This window comes from Panthera pardus, unplaced genomic scaffold (genome assembly GCF_024362965.1).
Source record: "Panthera pardus isolate Hobbes unplaced genomic scaffold, ASM2436296v1 HiC_scaffold_27, whole genome shotgun sequence".
NCBI classification, from domain to species: domain Eukaryota; kingdom Metazoa; phylum Chordata; class Mammalia; order Carnivora; family Felidae; genus Panthera; species Panthera pardus.
The window spans coordinates 89992203-90006737 of record NW_026526843.1 but is presented as its reverse complement, the minus strand read 5'-3'; the positions used below and the strand labels follow the sequence as shown (position 1 = coordinate 90006737).

At 50.4% G+C, this 14535-nt stretch overlaps 1 long non-coding RNA gene across 1 annotated transcript; it reads right to left on the bottom strand.

The window, feature by feature from the left end:
• Positions 1-7801: 7801 nt before the first annotated feature.
• LOC128773930 (uncharacterized) lies at positions 7802-8475 on the bottom strand. The gene is made up of 2 exons (XR_008418424.1): positions 8335-8475; positions 7802-8151 (listed from the first exon to the last, which is right to left on the bottom strand). It is a non-coding gene; the product is annotated as an uncharacterized LOC128773930 (long non-coding RNA).
• Positions 8476-14535: the final 6060 nt, after the last annotated feature.

Below are 14535 nucleotides of genomic sequence, written 5' to 3'. Positions count from 1 at the left end.
AACAATTTTTTTTAAACACACCCCTTATCAGTAGTAAAATGGGATTTAAGAAACACCGAGGAGTTTGGGTCGAAACCATTTCTAAACTGCACATGGCCGTGTGCTCACTGGAAGGCCCAGCCTATTATTGGCTGAAATGAAGTGTAAACATGACCCACACCATCATTAAAGGGAACGTGGTATATATACAATGGAATACTAATCAGTCATAAAAAGGAGTGAAATCTCCCATCAGCAAAAACACAGATGGACTTTGAGAATGTTCTGCTAAGTAAAATAAGTATGTATGATCTCACTTATATGTGGAATCTACAGAAAAGAAAGAAAAAAAAAAAAAGCTCAAAGGAACACAACCCCAAGCTCATAGATGCAGAAGACAGATAGGTGGTTGCCAGACGTGGGGAGCAGGCAAAATGGGTGAAAGGAGTCAAAATGTACAAACTTGCATTTGTAAAATAAGTCCTGGGATGGTGACTTGAAAGTTTCTGGGAGGGGCGCCTGGCCACCTCAGTTGGGGGAGCACACGCCTCTTGATCTCAGGGTTGTGGGTTCGAGCCCCACGTCGGGCTCTGTGCTAACAACTCAGAGCCTGGAGCCTGCTTTGGATTCTGTGTCTCTCTCTCTCTCTCTCTCTCTCTCTCTCTCTCTCGCCCTCTGTCTGCCCCTCCCCCACTTGCACTCTGTCTCTCAAAAATAAATAAACATTAAAAACAAAATTGAAGGGGTGCCTGGGTGGCTCAGTCGGTTAAGCATCCGACTTCGGCTCAGGTCATGATCTTCGGATCAGGTTCATGAGTTCGAGCCCCGCGTTGGGCTCAGTGCTGACAGCTCAGAGCCTGGAGCCTGCTTCGGAATCTGTGACCCCGCCCCGTCCCCTCCCCAGCTCATGCTCTGTCTCTGTCTCTCAAAACATAAATAAACGTTAAAAAAATTTTTTTTAAAGAAAAATAAAATAAAATAAAATAAAATAAAATCTCCAGGGAAGGGCGCCCCTGTGGCTCAGTTCGAAGAGCACGTGACTCTTGATCTTGGGGTTGTGAGTTGGAGCCCCACGTTGGATGGGGAGATTAGTTTTAAAAAAATGTTAAAAAAAAAAAAAAAAAAGATCCATCAGGAGCCAGTATCCCTTCTCACACCCAACAACAAGCAATGCTCGGCTCACCAGCTGGGCGTCCTATCATTCAACTCGGTTCTGACACTGCCTCCTTGGAGACAGCATCAGATTCCACGGGTTAGGGGTTCAGTCCTACAAGACTGCTCCCCTCTCCCCTCTCCCCGCCTTGAGAAAAGCCCGAGTTGTCATCTGTGCTTCTGGCCAACGGGCTCTAGACTGGAGGTTCCAGTGACCCCCCACTCCCTCCTGGGGTTCCATTAATTTGCCAGAGCGGCTCACAGAACGCGGAGAAACACTTCACTTACTGTATCGCTGCTTTATTATAAAAGGATATAATTCAAGAAGAGACAGACGGAAGAGATGCATAGGGCGAGGTCTGGGGAAAGGGTTTGAAGTTTCCACGCCCTCTCCAGGCACGCCACGCGCCACTGTCCCCGCATCACCACGTGCTCACCAACCCGGAAGCTCTCCAAACCGTCTTTTTTGGGGGTTATAAGCAGGCTTCAGTACCCGGGCATGATTGATCAAATCATTGGCCATTGGTGATTGACTCAACCTCCAGGCCCCCTCCCCTCCCCAGAGGTCAGGGGGTGGGACTGAAAGTTGCAACTCTGCAATCACTTGGTTAGTTTCTCTTGACCAGCCCCCCCCCCCCCCATCTTTAGGTGATCTAGGGCCTTCCAAAAGTCATCTCGTTAACATAACAAAAGACATCTTTATCATTCTCAGGCTTAAGAAATTCCAAGGGTTTTAGGAGCTCGGTGCCAGAATGGGGCAAAGACCAACTGCATTATTTCTTATTAAAAATCACAGTATCACAGCCAGTCTTCTTGGATTCTACCAGAAGTAAGTGAGGCATCAGAGATTAAGCAATAATCCCAAGCATCACGACAGTGGAGATCTCACATTTCTGTAGGACCGGAGAGGTCACCAAGCCCTTGTCACTCACGAGACAGTCCTTTTGTCTTAGCTTCTTGCCCTTTCGGGAATCCCCAGCCTTGCTCTCCACGTCTCTCGTCTCGTCTCTTCCGCTGGCAGTTGATGGCATTCAACTTGCAACTTATTTTCCACTTTTAATCACGGCTTGACAGAGATGGAAAGTTAAATCATGTAATTGCTTTTGTGTTTTGTAGTTCTTTTCACTATTTTGGAAAAAAGAAATAGTTCGATGGATAAAATGTGGGTTTACATCAAACCCCAAACATCACGAGCGTTAATGGCAACCATGTGTTATTCCTGAGAATAGGCACCTAATTTGTTCGAGGAGGGAAAAAAATTACAGTCCTGCTCAGCTGTATGGACTGAGCCAAAGAGCTCCCAACACATGTTTGGGGACAGAGAGCCGTTTCAGGTACTTTAAAGTTAAAAAAAAAAAAAAAGCGTATTTTGTAAAAACTTCAGATGTAGATTACACTAGGAATATTAGAAGCAAGATTGCTTTCCCAAAACTCTTGAGTCATAAAACATCTGTCTCAGAATTGGAAGGCTGGGGATGCCTGGAGGCGCATCTGGTCCATCGGCCGCTGCCTTCTGTCTGGATTGTCCACAAAGCGACTAGGCCAGCATGTGACGACCCTCTGAGCAGCTCGCCCGTGTGTGCCCCCCTCCCCACGCTGGAGCAGCACGGGCTTCTCCACACCGCACTGATCTTTCCTCTCTTTCCTCTTCTCCCTCGTTGCCAGAAGCCTCAGGACGGGGCTCCGGGTGTGGCAGATACCCACTGGATTCCAGGGCCCGTGACTCTATACCGCTCAGTCATGATTTCCGGCTTAGTCTTTGTGTATGTGAACCGAGTGCCTGCTCACGGGCTAGGATCAGGGCTGTGGCCGGACACGTCCCAGCCACCCACTGTAAAGTCGGTAGGGATTGTTGCTTGGTCACAGAGTCTGGTATGCAAAGACTAATGCTCTTTATTTTCCCGAAACTAAAATTACCTTGGCCCTTGAGCTCACATTTCCACAGTTCAAACCAGCTCAAGTCCTTCTAGTTTAAAGGTAGTTCCCTTTCAGGGTGGACGAGGCTCTCCCTCACATCCACCCCCTGCTTCCCTTCTCCCCATGGGCTGAGCCCCGGCCGTGGCATGAGGAAGGGGTCCCCACGCCCCTACTGGGACCCACTGACTTTCGCCCGTCTCCAGCTGCGCACCAAACCACGGCAAGACTTGAAACGAGCACAGCGTTGATTTTCCCCATAAAATATGTGATTTGAGCAGGGCTTGGCAGAGACAGCCATGTCAGCCGCGGGGGTAGAAGGCTGGGGGTTGGGATCACCTCAAGGCCTCCTCGGTGGGTTGACGTTGGGTGTGTTGTTGGAACAGCTGGGTTCTAAGGCTGAGCGCAGGGGGTGGGGCTGGAGTGGGGGAGGGGGGGGGAGAGGGGCTGAGTGGGGGGAGGGACAGAGAGAAGAAGAGAGAGAGAGAGAAAGAGGGAAAGAGGGGGGATGGGGCGCCTGGGAGGCTCAGCAGGTTAAGCTTCCGACACCTGGTTTCAGGCTTGGGTCGTGATCTCACGGCTTCATGGGTTCGAGTCCCGTGTCGGGCTCGGTGCTGACAGCGCGGGGCCTGGAGCCCGCTTCGAGTTCTGTGTCTTCCGCTCTCTCTGCCTCTCGCCTGCTGATGCTCTCTCTCTCTTTCTCTCTGTCTCTCAAAGACAAATAAACATTAAAAAAAATAGAATAAATAAATAAACTTTGAAAAAAAAAAGGGGAAAAGAAGGGCAAGGAAGAGAGAGATGGGGGAGTGGAGAGAGAGAGAGAGGGAGAGAAGGAAAGAGAGAGAAGCCAATCTCCCATTCATGATCCAGTCCTGAGAAATCAGATGGTACCACTCTGATCACATTCCGTTTGTCAAGATGGTCCCAAAGTCCTGCCCAACGTCAAGGGGAGAGAGAAATAGACCCACTCCTCTCTTGATGGGGGACGGCAAGGCGGTTCTGGAAGAGTGTGTGAGATCATAGATACCGCAGGGGCCACTTGCGAAATACGGTGTGCTGCCCCCTCTCTTCTCAACGCGTTTACTGTGGACCATTTTACAGCCGCAGAGCTTGCTGGCTCATTACATCCACTCTGGTTCCCTCATGCTACCCAGAGGCCCCTTGGTGTTCCAGCCTCACAGCCAGCTCTGTGCCCATCTTGGGGATGGGGGACGTTTTTAGAGCTCTACTTTCCAGGCTCGAGAATGCTATTGGCCCCCAGGTGTCCTTGGGCTGTAGCTCCCCTGTGGCCCTGGCACCATGTTGGATGGGAGGCTTCCCTGTGTAGCTTGCACCCGCCCCTGGTCCCCTCTGCTCCAGTGCCAGCCCTCTGGCACCCATTCCGGCTGGCAGAGACGGGGAAGCCACAAGGAAGTGAAGACCCCTGGTTAGGGACCCTTAATGGAGATTGTATACACCCCTTCATTTTACACCCTGTTGGCCGGAACTTTGTCACACGGCCACATCTAATTGGGAAATGGAGACCGTATTCTGGCGTCAAAAATTGGAAGCTATTTATCAAGGGAGAAGAGAAAAATGCATTTGGGGGGAGAACTCCTATCTTTTTTTTTTGTTTTCATTTTATTTATTTGGAGAGAGAGAGAGAGAGAGAGAGAGAGAGAGAGAGAGAGAGAACCTCAAGCAGGCTCTGTGCTGTCAGCATGGAGCCCGACTTGGGGCTCGATCCCACAAACTGTGAGGTCACGACCTGAGCTGAAATCGAGAGTTGGACGCTTAACCGACTGAGCCACCCAGGGGCCCCGAGGGGGAACTCCTATCTTGACAAGAGGCAACATTTAACCTGAGAGCTTCAGGGTGAGTCAGTGCTGATAATGATAGAACAAGGGGAAGAGTATTTTAGGCAGAGGGAACAGCAGAAGCAGGGCTCACAGGCAGGAAACAGCTTGGCCCGTTCAAGGAACAGGAGGGTAATTAATGAAGGATGTGGCCTGTCGAAGGGAGGGCAGGTAGACAGGAGGAGAGAGACGGATGAAAGGGAAGGTGGTCAGGTACCGGACCCTGTGGGCCACGTTGGCCAGGGTAAAGAGTTTGGATTTTCTTCTAGAACCTGTTTCCTAACAGACTCTTTGATGTCGACCGTTCCCACAATTAGCAATTTTTCTTTTTTTTGGTGAAAAAGTCCGTTCAACGTAAATATTTATTGCGTGCCTACTAATGACAAGAAACCAGGAGGCATCGTGGAGAGGTTGGGATAGCTTGATATTTGGAGTATTAGCATTTAAAGTTATTTGTTTATTTATCTATTTATTTATTTATTTTGGGGGGGGGGCAGAGACAGTGGCAGAGAGAACCCCCAGCAGGCTCCACTCTCAGCACAGAGCTCGACAAGGGGCTCGATCCCACAAACCGGGAGATCGTGACCTGAGCCAAAATCAAGAGACACTTAACCTACTGAGCCACCCAGGAGCCCCTGGAGTATTAGCATTTATTTTTTTGTTTAAAAAAATATTTTTTTAACGTTTATTTATTTTTGAGACAGAGAGAGACAGAGCATGAACGGGGGAGGGGCAGAGAGAGGGAGACACAGAATCTGAAACAAGCTCCAGGCTCTGAGCCATCAGCCCAGAGCCCGACGTGGGGCTCGAACTCACGGACCGGGAGATCGTGACCTGAGCTGAAGTCGGATGCTTAACCGACTGAGCCACCCAGGCGCCCCAGGAGTATTAGCATTTAGAAGGTACTCAGTTTGGTCAATTTATTCACTGAGTATCCCTGGACAAATTCCTTAACTTCTCTGAGGTCGATTCCCGTCTAAGCAATGGTGTGAGTTTGAAACAAAATAACGCATGTGAAAGTTCACGGTGAACTCCAAGGAACCATACAGATGTTACTGTTATTGATATATCAATACAAGGTAGTGTAACTTAGCTCATCACATTCTACTGGGAGTGCCAAAGGGCCTGAGGGTAGGGGGGCTAGTTATTTATTTTATTAAAAAAAAATTTTTTTTTTTAAATTTTTTTTTTTTCAACGTTTTTTATTTATTTTTGGGACAGAGAGAGACAGAGCATGAACGGGGGAGGGGCAGAGAGAGAGGGAGACACAGAATCGGAAACAGGCTCCAGGCTCCGAGCCATCAGCCCAGAGCCTGACGCGGGGCTCGAACTCACGGACCGCGAGATCGTGACCTGGCTGAAGTCGGACGCTTAACCGACTGCGCCACCTAAAAAAATTTTTTAAATGTTTATTTATTTTGGGGGGGAGACACACACACACACACACACACACACACACACACGGAGTGCAAGCAGGGGAGGGGCAGAGAGAGAGGGAGCCACAGAATCTGAAGCTGGCTCCGGGCTCTGAGCCGTCAGCCCAGAGCCCGACACGGGGGCTCGAACTCACAAACCTCGAGATCAAGGGTCACAGGCTCCTCTGGGGTGCCTGGGTGGCTCAGTGGGTTAAGCAGCGCACTGCGCTCAGGTCGTGATCTCACGGTTTGTGGGTTCGAGCCCCGCGTTGGGCTCTGCGCTGATGGTACCGAGCCTGCTTGGAATTCTTTCTCTCTCCCTCTCTCTGCCCCTCCCTCATTTGTGCTCACTTTCTCAAAATAAATAAATAATCTTAAAAAAAAAAAAAAAAGAGTCACATGCTTTTCTGATTGAGCCCGCCTGCCGTGGGCTGTTTCTGGAATGCCTACAGTGCTCTCCTCTCTTTTCTTCTTGGCCTTTGGGCTTTCCTTGGCATCAGAGATCTTGCTGTAAGCATGCAACGTGCAAATATCACGGAGCTAGCACCATGGGGGGGAACCCTCGACCTGGGCGCCCCAAGCTGGATGTTTAGAGTGGGGGGTGTGTCCGGAAGCGTGTCGTACGCAGCCTGTCATGGGGTTTCCGGTGGGATCGAGCCGGTAACTCGCTCATCAACAGCCCCCTGATTCAGCTTCCTTCTCGGTCTCACTTCCCCCCCTCCCTCACCATACTTCCTGGGGTCACCTTCTGAGGAAGCTGCTTGCACAGCTACCCAAGCCTTCCTCTCAGGCTCTGCTTTTGGGGAAGCCTCAACCGACCCCCATTCCCAACCCCTTCCCCTGATGGAGGAGGCGGAGGGGCTGAGTGCTTACCTTGCTGGGACCCCTTCACAGTTATAGGTGCCTCATAAGCTGCAGTCCTCCGGAAGATTTCTTGGAAAGCTTTCACTTCTTCATAAAGGGAACAGACATTTTTGGTGCCACCCCACCTCCTCCCACCTCTGTGCCTTGACCGTGAACATGCTCTTGGAACCTCCGCAGCCATTTTGAGGCCCGAAGGCGGGGGCAAGAGAATCCCCGAAATGCTGTCCCTGATGTTTTATGCGTTGAACTCACGCCTGTAGGCACCCCATTCTTGAGTTCTTCTTGGGTGAGCAAAATAACGCTTAGGTTTGTTCGGGATGCTGTTGGTGGAGTTGGTGGTTATTTGCATCGGACGGCAGTTCTAACGGGTACAGCTGCTCAGGGCACCGGAGTCAGCAGGGGTTGCTTCCCAGATATCTGAGTCCTGGGGCCAGCGAGTCAGGCTTCTCCGGGCCAGCACAGCCTCCCCTCTCCTGCCAGTGACCAAGCGGGCTGGACTGGCATCCCTGGGAATCCTGCTTCCTGCTTCCCGCACCGAAAGCACAAGGAATTCGGGCGGCTTCAGAGACTGCTGGGCAGGTCTCTGGCCCCCTTAACTAACTTCCCAGCCCCAACGTCCTTTTTTTTAGGAAAAAAAAAAAATGTTAAGCTTTATTTATTTATTTTGCGAGAGACAGAGGCAGCACAAGCAGGGGAGGGGCAGAGACAGAGAGGGTGAGAGAGAATCCTAAGCGGGCTCCTCGTTGCCAGAGCAGAGCCAGACACGGGGCTCGAACCCACAAACCGGGGGGTGTGGTGGAGGGGGGAGAGATCATGACCTGAGGCAAAACCAACAGTCAGATGCTCAACCAACTGAGCCGCCCCGAAGTCTTGGACGGTTTCCTGATTTCCCCGTGATCTGCATTTCCTCCTCCCTTTCTGGCTTGTTTTTGAGAGCGTGCAGTCCCGCGAAAACCAGGCTATGGCTCCTTTGGGCTGAGTGCTGCTTTGTCCTAAAACAAGATGCGGCCTGGGTGGGAAGGCACAGGGGAGTCCCCCCAATGGCAGCCTGTAGTCAGAGAGGCACGGGGATGGCTAGCAGGTGTTCGAGAACCAGTCGCCTGCATCGCGAGCAAGGTACTTAGCCTCTCCGTGCCTCAGCCTCTCCCTCTGTACAATGGAGAGAATAATTGTACCTGCCCCTTGAGGTCACCGGCGCAGATTAAGTTTACTGGCTACGGTGACAACCACGAAAGCCGCGTGCTCCTTCTGCACCTCCCTAGTGCCTGCACGTCGTCAGCTGCCAGAACGGGTTCCTTCCTCGCACACCTATTCCTGGGCACTCAGGGCACAGCAGGCACCTGCCGGGAGCCAGGGGCGCCGTGGCAGAGCAGGCAGATGGGGTACCCGTCCTCACGGTCCAGCAGGGAAACGGACATGAAAGTCCTCACACCGGGGACAACCAAGGGCTCCAGGCAGAGAGCCCGGCCGAAGTCCAGGCCTTGTGGGAAGAAGGCCGTGGGTCCTGGAGCCCAGAGGGGGGCGGCTGTCAGCAGAGGCTGGAGCAGATCCAGATCCCGTGGGCCCCGAGGGGTAGGTGTAGACGGACGCTCGGTCTCAAACGGCAGCGATTTGGACCAAACTGCTGGGGAAGTCTGTCATGTAGACAGACACAGGGCTGGGCGCGGGAGAATCACACACCGCGCCTCCTTTCGACCTCTGCCTTGCCCCCTTCCCGGCGGCAACGTGGAGGGACCCCGGGGCCCCCGCGGGAGCCAGGCGGCCGTCTCCTGCAGGCAACCGTTCTGATCCAGCCGCGTAGGAAGATTAGCAATGGAAGATTAATCTCTCCTTGTCATTTCCCCAGGGGCCTTAAGCAATCTCGGGAGCAATTTTCCTCGCCTGGAACACCGCCCTCGGGAAGCTGGCGGTGATCTGATGCAGCGTGGCACCAGGTGAAGGACAGCCCTCACGTCCCAGCTCCGGAGCCGGGTGGCGAGCCAGAGGGAAATGCGTGCTGAACAGTCGTCGCCGTCCTGTAATGGACGCCGAACAAAAGAAAAGGAAGCATAAGCAGCACGTGGCTAAGGAGCGTGAAGGACGCCTGAAAGCGGGGGGGGGGGGGGGGGGGGGGGGGGGGGGGGGTGTCCCGGAGCCCGGCAGCCTTTGTCCCCCAGTGAGATCTGTTTTCATAGTCGCTGCTCTGCCCGGAGGGAGGGGTGCTGAGTCTAAGGAAGAGGGCAGGGCTGTCTTGTGCTCGGGTCAGGGACCAAACCGCACTCCAGCAGAGGACTCTGAGGTTGAGACCTGAGGAAGGACTTCCTGTCCGGAAGGATTGTCTTCCATCTGGATTTTGATTGGCGGCTCTTTGATGAAACACAGAAAGCTGTGGTTTGGGGTGAATTTGAAGATGCTTAGGCTGGAGAGTCAAGGAACGATCTGAAGACTGGGACAGGGTGCGTCGTACACGAGGTTGTGTTTCTGGGCCCCCAGGATGGGCGGTGACCTTCAGCCCCTTAGCAGCACCCCCTGCTCGGTCATTCATTCATCCGTTGCGCCTTTATTGGGCACAGACCGTGTTTAAAAGAGGGCTCCAGGGGTGCCTGGGTGGCGCAGTCGGTTGAGCGTCCGACTTCAGCCAGGTCACGATCTCGCGATCCGTGAGTTCGAGCCCCGCGTCGGGCTCTGGGCTGATGGCTCGGAGCCTGGAGCCTGTTTCCGATTCTGTGTCTCCCTCTCTCTCTGCCCCTCCCCCGTTCATGCTCTGTCTCTCTCTGTCCCAAAAATAAATAAAAAACGTTGAAAAAAAAAAATTTAAAAGAGGGCTCCATTAGGGGCGCCTGGGTGGCTCGGTTAAGCATCTGAGTCTTGATTCCAGCTTAGGTCATGATCTCACCGTTCGTGAGTTCGAGCCCTGAGTCGGGCTCTGCGCTGACAGCACGAAACCTGCTTGGGATTCTCTGTTTCTGTCTCTGTGTGTCTCTCTCTGCCCCTCCCTTGCTTGCCTTCTCTCTTTCTGTCTCAAATTAAATAAACACTGAAAAAAAATTACAAATAAAATGAAAAGACGGCTCCACCAGTGTGACCTTGGATGTGATATCAGCCTTTCAGACTCCATCCTTAAAATGGGCTTAAAATGTCTTCTTCACAGGCAGGTGGACGATGGATGAGCTAACATATGGAAAGCAGCCAGTACATATGGCCATCAGATGGGGTGCCGTCAGCTGCAAGGAACCAAAGACCCCACTTAAAGTGGCTTAACAGGAAGGGGACTGTATCTCCCAAGACAAGGACTCCTGAGGCACACTCGTTCCCGGGTGGGTCTAGCAACTGAGTTTTTCACCTCTCTGCTCTGCTGTCCTCAGCTTGTTGGAGGTGACTCTCCTCGTGGTCTAAAGATGACCAAAGCAATTCCAGCCACGATAGGTTCGGCTTAAAGAAATTGATACTTCCTCGGATGCCGGGGCGGCTCAGTCAGTTAAGCATCTGACTCTTGACTTCGGCTCAGGTCGTGATCTCGTGGTTCGTGGGTTCGAGTCCCGCATCGGACTGACGGCGTGCAGCCTGCTCGGGATTCTCTCTCTCTTCTCTCTCTGCCCTTTCTCCGCTTGTGCTCTCACTGTCTCTCAACAATAAAGAAACTTAAAAAAAAAAAAAAAAGGATACTTCCTTCTTTGAGAGTATTTAGTGGATTTCACTTCTAGTCTCATTGTCTTAGGACTGGGTCACATGGCCGTGCTCAATCATCTTGGGAAAGGGATGTATATGAAGCCACCATGGTAGGCTTAGACCAAGCATGATTCACTGCTCCCAGGACTGGGGAAGGGTCACCTTCTCTGGCCACAGGGAATGGTGACTACTAGAAGGTAATTTACGCTTGGCCGTCAAGGGAGATGGAGGGAAGTTGGGGACACAGAAGGACAGAAATGACCCTTGGATAAGCAACCAATAGCCTTGGCCACAGTTACCTACCTACCAATCTACCTACCTACCTTTTTATTCTCAACTGTATGTCATATTTCCATTAAAAGAGAGTATGGGGGCAGCTGGCTGGTTCGGTGGGTGAAATATACTACTCTTGATCTTGGGGTTGTGAGTTTAAGCCCCTCGTTGTATGTGAAGCCTCCTTAAAATAAAAAAAATGTTTCTTGTGGGAGATAAGATGTATTTTATTTTGATTATTTTATTTTATTATTAAAAATAATTTTTTACATGTATTTATTTTTGAGAGACAGAGAAAGACAGAGCACAAGTGGAGGAGGGGCAGAGAGAGAATGAGATACAGAATCCAAAGCAGGCTCCAGGCTCCAAGCTGTCAGCACAGAGCCCGACATGGGGCCCGAACTCACAAACCATGAGATCATGACCTGAGCTCATCCGACTGAGCCACCCAGGCATCCCTATTTTAGTTTATTTTTTAAGTAGTTCCTTGCCTAGTGCAGAGCCCAACACAGGGCTTGAACTCACCACCCTGAGATCAAGATCTGAACTGAGATCAAGAGTCAGACGCTTAACCAACTGAGTCACCCAAGCACCCCAAGACGTTTATTTTATTTTATTTTTGATTATTATTTTTTTTTTAAGAGAGAGTATAAAACCTTGCTGGCAAGAACCCTGTTGAGTTTTCTATTCCCCAGCCCCAGTCACCTAGTAGGCACTTTAGAAACATTTGTTGTTGATGATGACATACATAAATAATTATGAAATCATAGAGCAGTAGAGTTCCTACATCTTTCTTTCTTTCTTTCTTTCTTTCTTTCTTTCTTTCTTCTTTCTTTCTTTCTTTCTTTCTTTCTTTCTTTCTTAATTCTTTCTAGGTGTAGGGGACTTCAGGAAACATAATTATATATATATATATATTTTAAGTTTATTTTCAGAGAGAGAGGGAGTGCACATGTGTGCAAGATGGGGAGGGGTCGAAAGAGAGAGGGAGAGAGAGAGAATCCCAAGCAGGCTCTGTACTGTCAGCACAGAGCCCGATAAGGGCCTTGGTCTCCAGAACCCTGAGATCGTGACCTGAGCCGAGATCAAGAGCTGGGCGCTTAACCGACTAAGCCACCCAGGCGCCCCTAGGAAACATAATTTTTGAAGCGGCTGTTAAAATGTTGCTCTGAAATTTATTATGAGAGAATGATCAAGGAGGAGATACTACAAAGAAATAAAAGTATGATGTTTTCTGGCGACAGGAAGTCAAGAGAAAAGAAATAACCAACATACATCTAAGGGAATATATAGACGCACAGGCTTTTTTTTTTTTTTCCCAACATTCCTTTCCTGCTTTACCAAAGTCCTTTCTTTTTTTTTTTTTTTTTTTGCTCCGTTCTACCAAGCAGGGCCCCACTTAAAAATTAAACCACTGAGTCACGCGTTGAAGGAACTGTCTGCTTGGGCAGCGTTCTGTTTCCCGAGCCTCCTTTCCTCTTAGCAGCGGGGAACTTTGAGGCCCATCTTCCATCTTGAGCCCAGAACCGCGGAGGGAGAAAACCTCTGTCATCTGGCACAGTTACGGGGTTTGTTAAAAGCTCATTTATTTGGTGTTCTCTCTGGAGCTGAGTGAGTGTAATTATGTGCATTGCTGGCGTTCCTGGTCTTTCCTCCAGAGGACGTTTCCCCCTGAATTTGCTGATGTCTGGTCTTGACTGGACTTTGGGAGACCAGAGATCCAGAGGAGACAAACCTTTGCCAGTTAACAGGATAACCAATTAACTAACCCAGTGAGAGGGAGCAAGAAAATGTCCATATCGAGCTTTGGATTTCATGGTCAGTCTTCCAGGTTCTAAGTCCTGTTTATTGGGCTGCGTCGATGGTGCTTCCGGCTCGGAAGGAAACACAGGCCCGGGTTACACACTGTCATAGGGAATGAATTGTTTCGTGTTCCAAACAAGCTGGAAGATCCCCAGGGTGGAGGCCATCAGCCGACCCTAAATCGCCCTTTCCCCCACTACTTGTAAGTAATAGAATGTTCGTTGGGGCACATAGCCTCCTGGAGAAAAAAAAAGCCCCTCTATTTCCCAGCTTGTTTGCAGCTAGGGGTGCCACGTGACTACGTTCTGGTCAATGGAACGTAAGCAGAAGTCGTAGATGCAACTTCTGGGAAGAGGGAAGTGTCCTTAAAAGAAGGGGTCGTTCTGGGTTCCTTTTAACATTTGCTTGGAATCTAGTCCTGATGGCTGGAGCTCAGGTGGCCATATTGGGCTATGAGGTGGCATAGAAGGGTCGAGTGCCAAGATGGAAGGAACATGGGTCCCTAAGTGCCATATCAGTTCTGGGCACATTATGGACAGGCTTGGTCCCCTAACATTTTCCTACTTGACATGTGGTCTTGAACCAGCAAATCAGAATCACCTGGGAACTGGTTAGAGCTGCAAATTCTCAGGCCTTACCCCATACCTACTGAACCAGAAACTCCGAGAGAGGGACCCAGCCATCTGTGTTTTAACAAGCACCTGGGGAACTCCGATGCACTTTATCATGTAAGAGCCACCGCACTAGACTATTAAACTTTTCCTCAGTTTTTCCTATTAAGGTATTTTTCATTGATTTTTCTCCCAAGATCTATTAAGAAAAAGTATTTAGAACTAGGACGCCCCTTTTGTCTTGTCTCTACTTATTTCCTCCTAATTTAAGAAGAGATATTATCAACATCAATAAAAAGATGAAAACACATAAATTATGTATAGGTGAGGGCAGGACTCCTTACAGCAGAAAATTTAGGCCAAGTAAGAGCAAAACTGGTAGTACAAGCTAAAAGTGTCCAGGGGTAAACAAGTTGAGCTCACGGAGGACCCTGTGATGGTTCACTCTAGGTGTCACCTGACCGGATCACGTACGCCCAGATATTTGGTCAAACGTTATGCTGGGTGTGTCTGTGAGAGTGTTTTGGATGAGATTCACGTGTGAATTGGCAAGACTGAGGAAAGCCAATCGCCCGCCCTAACGTGGGTGGGCCTCGTCCAATCAGCTGAAGGCCCAATCAGTTGAAGGCCCGAGTGCCACAATAAAGGTTGCCTCTCGGGGGGGGGGGGGGGTGGGGAGGGTAAGGGGGTACTCCCCCTGCTTGACTGCCTTGAGCTGCCATATCGGTGACTCATGAGTTCCAACTCCCAACTCGGACTGAAACTATGACTTTTCCGGGTTTTGAGGCTGAAGGCATCCAGGCTGGAACTACTTACTGTAGGCTGCAGATCTTGGGACTTGTTGGCCTTCTCAAGCAGGCTCAGCACTGTCAGCACAGAGCTGGACGTGGGGGTCGATCTCAGGAACCGCGAGACCATGACCTGAGCCGAGATCAAGAGCCGCACATTCAACCAACAGGGCCACCCAGGAGCCCCCGAATCTCTCTCTCTCTCTCTTTTTTAAATGTTTATTTATTTTTGACAGAGAGAGAGACAGAAAGA